This window comes from Papaver somniferum, unplaced genomic scaffold, assembly GCF_003573695.1.
Source record: "Papaver somniferum cultivar HN1 unplaced genomic scaffold, ASM357369v1 unplaced-scaffold_10, whole genome shotgun sequence".
Classification (NCBI taxonomy): Eukaryota; Viridiplantae; Streptophyta; class Magnoliopsida; order Ranunculales; family Papaveraceae; genus Papaver; species Papaver somniferum.
The window spans coordinates 17,980,568-17,987,502 of record NW_020618825.1 but is presented as its reverse complement, the minus strand read 5'-3'; positions in this window follow the sequence as shown (position 1 = coordinate 17,987,502).

Below are 6,935 nucleotides of genomic sequence, written 5' to 3'. Positions count from 1 at the left end.
CATCAGTTCAAGAGATCAGATCGCCGACATCTTTACTAAGGGGCTTACATCACCTAGATTTCATATATTACGTAGCAAGTTGCAACTTCGCCAGATGCAGTACAACTTGAGGGGAGGTGTTAAGCAAACTCCTGAAGACTCTGTTAAAAAGTCTCTACACCAAGTCTCTTGACCAAGTACTGTGTCAGAGTCTAAAGCCTACAATATTGGCCTGATCAGTCTCTATATCTTTTACCAAAATCTGTAACAGAATATTGAAACTGTTTTAATATAAATAGAATTGCTCTCTGCACACTGAATGTGTGGAAGCATTCACCGATAACCTATCTTCTAACTTTGTTCAACAATTGGGGGATAAAGTTCGTGAGTCTGATCAGATGAGATGGGACTTAGAGTGGACTATGCTCCAGTTGTCGGGTCTTCAAGCTGCTCATCATCCTCAGTAGGCTTCATGGAGTGAGCATAAGTAGCATTTCCCCTCCAATGAATTCAATGAACAACAGTACAATGAGTTGGTATTAAGGATGAGTGAGCTTGAGACCAATCTTTCTAAGTCTGAAACATTAAAATTAGCTTTACCCGCACTTTCAGGTCTTTATGGATGCTTTATGATTCTTTTCTCTTCGTTTCATCATTTTCTCGGGTTATAAAGTGTTACCCTCTTATTTTATGTAGCCGAGCAAGGAAGGTCAGGTCTTGGAAGAGCAGGTTTTCCATCTAAAGAAAAATGAAGTTATCCTGAACACCAAGACGAGTGACGCTTCCACTGATCTAGATGAGGAGAAGAAGAAGCATGAGAAGGAGATCGCTATGAAATTAAAGGAGGGTGTGAAGAAGTTCATAAATGTGAAGAAGTCCAAACTTGCTGTGAAAGGTTCCGGCTCGGGTTTGGCTATTCCCAAAGAATAGTTACTTTCTTTTGTAGTACTGCGCCACTATTTTCCCCCTTTTATCGGGCTGTAATTTTCGTTTCGTTTGAACACCTTTAAATTTAGGATTATTTGTTTATTGGGGTGCTGCATCACTGAGTAGGCCCTCTTCATCGGGACCTGTTATTTTCGACAATATTTCTTTTAATGCATGGTTGTTCGTAACCTTTAGCACTTCAATTTTCCTGCAATTATAGTTTCAATCATATGTTAATATAAGTTCCATATCTTTCGAACACACCCAACATGGAGGGTTATCGGGCGCAATGCCATGTCCCGATTGAGGTATCTCATCATTGGTAGTTGAGCCAATGTGAGTGTATTAGGTTTTTCCTAAATTCTATGTCCCGATTATCCTAGGTCAGTCATCTTCCTAAGACCAGGTGAATCTGGTCACTTGCGATGGGAGAAACCTTTCATCTGTAGGTAAGATGCTCAGTTATCAAGGACTCGTGTCCTGGTAACCTTTGGTTACTGGCTTCCAACCACCAGAACCCTTAGACTATCTCGGCACTTGCACGCCGTCATATCCCCGAGTTCAAATAGTCCGTCGAGTGTAAGTCGCCTCGGCACTTGCACATTTCCATCTCCCCTAGTTCGAAACGACCATTCGAGTGTAACTCACCTCGGCACTTGCACATTGACATCTCCCCGAGTACGAATGACCGTTAGTCGCTTAAGTCATTTCTTTTACCCATCTCTCGTGGATGACACAAAGTTTAAATGACATCGTATCGTACATGTGCTTTTCACCTCTCATGGGTGGTATAGATTCAAGTGTCGTGCATTCCACGGTCGCTCCTCCGGAGTTCCATCAGGTTTCAGTATCTTGTAAGCCCCTTATCCAACCTTTGACACGATAGGGTATGGACCGCCCCACCTAGCTGCCAGTTTTCCGCCATTTTTATTTCGCTCATACTTGGGTAGTTCTTTCAGAACCAATTGTCCCTGGTGAAATTCTCTCGGCTGAACTTTCTTGTTATACTCACGCTGTAATCGTCTTTGGTAGTTTTCCATTTTTTGCAGAGAAATTTATTTTTTTCTTCCAAGTCATCAAGTTTGGCTAGGTTCAGATTCGATGATCGATTTCGTCTCCATGCTTCAGATCTTGTAGTGGGTATCATTACCCCAGTCGGGATGATTGCTTCGATTCCATATGTAAGCATGAAGGGTAAGATACATGTTGCCTCCCTTAGGGTTGTTCGATAGGCCCATAGGACGTTGTGTATCTCCTCATACCATTCGCCGTATTTTCCATCCAGCTTGTTCTTCAAGTTTTCTGCTATCGTCTTGTTGGTGATCTTGGCTTGACCATTACTCTGTGGGTAAACGGGTGTAGCTTTACTCTTCCTGATCTGGTAGGTGTTGAAAAACATGTCTATGGTTTTTCCTTGTAATTGTTTCCCGTTATCCGAGACGATAGTTGCTGGAATTCCGAAGCGACAATAATGTGTTGGAAAGATGAACCGAAATACATCTCTATCCCGAAATGCTCTAATTCTGCAGCTTCAATCCATTTGGTGAAGTATTCCGTTCCAGTTAATATTCTTTGTCCCGACCCGACATGCAGTGGTCCCATAATGTCGATGCACATTTAACAAAGGCTTGGGCTCACCCCCGAGTTCAAGGATACTATTGAGCAGTATCTTCTTCCTGAACTTTTGGCATTCGTCAAAAAAATCTTTTCCATGTGTTCGCTCTTTATTCATATAGACAGAAAATACCCTTCGTCCCGAACTATGGTTACCTGCGCCACCATAATGAGCTCATTCAAGATCGAATGTCCTCCTCTTTGCTCAAACACCTCAGTAGTGGACCCAAATATGATATTTTTTACAAGATGCCTTTCGTAGCTCAAAAATGCCTCTTTGCTTTTAATTTATATATTGGGTCTCCCTTTGGTAGTTCTCCCGACTCGATATATTGGTGAATCGGCTTTCTCCAATCTCCCGCTTCATATCTATCGGCTATAGTAGTCTGTTTTTACTTCCATAACCCCTTCTTCGGGTATTGATGGATATAATACCCTCCCGATTCGTATATCTATGCTCGGGTCTGTTAGCATCTATGCGATGTACGCCAGGGAATCCACGTGACGGTTGTCTCTTCTACAAATATGTCGGAGCTAGATATTGGGAATCTGGTCGACGTAGAACTTCGACAATTTCTAGTATTTCTTAAGTATCGGTTCATGAGCGATATATTCTTCGCTAATTTTCCGAACTACCAACTTTGATTCACTAATCAGCCTCACTTCCTGAAGTTCCAATTCTATAATTAGCCGTAGAGCATGTATTACCGCTTCATATTCGGTGACATTGTTAGCGTTGTGAAGACCAACCCCAATCCCGAGCCATATTTGTTTGTTGATCCGTCGGTAAACACTTCCCATCGTGTCAAGCTGCAGGTCTCGAGAAGGTCGGAGGGGTCGTCCATATCTTCTTCTATTCCGGGGATATCCTCTACTTATTCCTCCTTTCCAAGTGAAAAATCAGTGAGGAAATCTTCTACCAGTGTTCTCATTTCATAACGGACATCATACTGTTTAATTGGAGCACTCCACTTGGATATTCGGCCCCATCTAGCTAGTACAGACTCGATAGAAGATTTTGTTAGTACCTGAATTTTGTGGCTGTGAAAGTAAGTTTGTAGTTTCTGTGTTGCAAATAATAACGCGATTATCAATTATTCTACTTTTTTATAATTTTACTCTGCCGGACTCATTGTCTTACTAATGAAGTATATCGATTTTTCCTCATTTACCATATTCTTGACCTATACCGCACTGATAGCACAGGTGGTAGCCCCAAGGTACAGTGTGAGTATTTCCTCGGGTTCGGGTATTTGTATCACGGGTAAACTCGTGAGATGCTGTTTAATTTTCTGGAAAGCATCCTCGCATTCTTCGCTCCATTGTTCTCATTTTCGTAAAGTACCAAAGAAGTATTTATACTTGTCTGATGATCGCGAGATAATACTCCCTAGTGATGCCAGACACCCATTTAACTTCTGTACATCCTTGACTATCACTGGTGATCGCATTTCCAGTATAGCTAAGACTTTATCAGGATCCGCCTCAATCCCTCGATTCGTGACGATGTATCTCAGAAACTTACCCCAAGTTATCCAGAAGGTGCATTTGGCTAGGTTCACTCTGATTTTGTATTTTCTCATTGTTTGAAAGATGCCCAAAAGGTCTTCGACATGATCGGTTGTAATTTCACTTTTAACTAACATGTTATCTACATACACCTCTATTGTATTGTGGATCTTATCCTCGAACATATATTCCACTAGTCTCTAGTAATTAGTGCCAGCGTTCTTCAATACAAACGGCATTTTGGTGTAACAACAAAGTCCTCTTAGTGTAAAGAAAGATGTATTCTCTTGATCCTCAGGAGCCAAAGGGATTTGGTTATGTCCCGAGTATCCATCCATTAACCATATCTCCTTATATCCCACGATGGATTCTACTAGCTGATCGATATTTGGTAGAGGAAAGTTGTCTTTCGGTCATGCTTTGTTCAAGTCACTAAAGTCGATGCAGATGCGGACTCCTCCGTTCTTCTTAAGTACTATTACCATGTTCGAAATCCATACGGATATTGTGACTTTCATATGATCCTTGGTGATTGTAACTTCTTCAACTCCACTTCCACGGCTTCTTGTAGCTCAGGTGAAATCCTATGCATCTTTTGTCGGACTGGTTTAAACTTTGGGTCAATCCTTAGGTGGTGAAAACAAATATTGGGATCAATGCCTTCCATATCATGCATTTTCAAGGCGAACGCATCCATGTTTTTTTTAGAAAATTATTAACCGATTCTACTCTTCCTCTGATAACAACAACCCGATCTTTACAAGCTTAGGCTCTTTCTCTGTTCCCAAGTTAATTTACCAAGTAGGCTCTACAGCTGTGTAGTTCGACTTTGGATCTCCGACCGGTGTTGTTATATTTGATTACTCTGTGATCTTATCCTCTCCTACTTCATAGGACATAACATCTTTTGAGATTATCTTCTCTTACTCCTGGCAGACTTTGACTTCCTTTGCCTTGTTCTTTTTTTGACGTAATCTTGTTCGCATATCTTCTTTTTGCTGGATGTCCACCTGAACACACTATCTAGCGTCTTTTGGGTCTCCTTCAACCTCAACCACACCCTTATATGTCGAGAACCTTAAACTTTGGTTATATGCATAAGCGACTCCTTTTATGCCAGCAATAAGGGTCTCCCGATAATCTCTTCGTATGGTGACACGACATCTAATACACAGAAGGTAGTAAGGGTATCCAAGTAATCGGCTTCATCCGAAACTCTTAGTGTAACTTCTCCTTTTAGTATGGTTATGGTCCCGCTAAAACCATAGATGTTATAAGTCGAAGGGATTAACATATCATCCGATAATTGCATCCTCTTGAAGGTGTCGTAGAATAGAACTTCCACAGAGCTCCCAATGTCGACCAAGATCCTATTTACTTCTCATTCTTCTATCCTTAAAGTAATGACTAGCGTATCCCCATGCGCTTGACCATTCATCGGAACATCCCTGGCTGAGAACGTGATCGGTTGCATCATCCACTCCTCCATAGGCAAGGTCTTGGCCACGTTAAAGATTTGCTTTCCCGATCGGTCCCATTTGTGGATCCTTGTCATAATGTTTGAACAGAGATCTAGACCATGTGTGACTGAATGTGAGATGGTGTTTCACAAGAATTGGGTACCCCGATCGATCTTAACTTGATGTACAGGAACATCGGGTACTGGGACTACCTGTTTGACAAACTGCCTCGGATAGCCTGCCCGAATCAGGTCTTGGACTATAACTTTCACTTATCGACAGTCATTGGTCGAATGCCCCCTGAATTGATGATACTGACAAAATTCTGGGTGGTTCTTTGTCTAGTCAAAATGTATTTCTCGGGTCTTCGGGTACCGGATATCATTTCTCTTCTCTAACTCTTGGAAAATTTCTTCCAGGGGAGCATTCAAAGGCGTGTATGATTTTGGTTCATATCGAGGTTTCTTTCCCTTTTAAACCCACTCCTTTTATCCAGATCCTTTGTTCTGAGATCCCTATATCTTTTCGGGTCGCTTCGAAACCGCTTTCGGAACTATTTCTGCTGCTGTGATAGCCTCTTGCACAATTTTATCTTGTGCTCCTTCCTGTATTTCTTCCAATACAATGTAATGTTCTTGCATTTTCTTCATTTCCTTTAGTGTTTGCGACTTCTCTGTAAACAGAGCTATCCAGATAGGATCTGATTTCCCGAGAGAATTCTCAAACCCGAATATTTGTTGGTCCACTGGTACCTTCCCGAATCGGTATATAGTTTTCTCCATCTATCGGTCAAAGATCTCAGAGGTTCCCTGAATCTTCTTGCGAGAGTGAATAACTGTGAATAACTTGTTCGCTCTTGGCCTGACGATGTTTTTATGCATATAGGTTTCAAAAATAGTTTCTACCAGGACTCCGTAGTTTCCAATGGATCCTTCGGGTAAAGTGTAGAAACAATTCATCGCTTCTCCTTCCAGACTCGCAGGAAAGAACTTGCACGTAACCACGTCGTTGCTCTTCCATTGTAAGAGTGGCATCATATACATCTTGACATGTTCCACAACGTCTCCAGTACCATCGAACCGTGAGGAGAATGTTGGAAGAGTACATTTAGGGGGTAATGGTGCTTGTTCCAACTCTCGAGTAAATGGTGTTTTCTAGGCCTCATTGATTACTTCCGCAAACTTGTCATCTTCGCCATCTCCAAAAAATTTCTTAACTATCTTTTCGAGTTGTTTGAGTTTGGATGCATTGTTGTGCCGTGTCTCTCGCCTTGTCGAGATATTTGCTCCCCGGACGTTGAGTCTTCGGGAGGACCATATCCCAGTCCCGTGTTGGTGGGTTCAGGCACATGTCCTCGATGTCGGGTCGCGAAAGTATCCTGGTCGGGTGGTGGTGTGATCGTTTGATGCTCCTCGGCTAGATGATCCTCGCGACCTCGATCCTCAG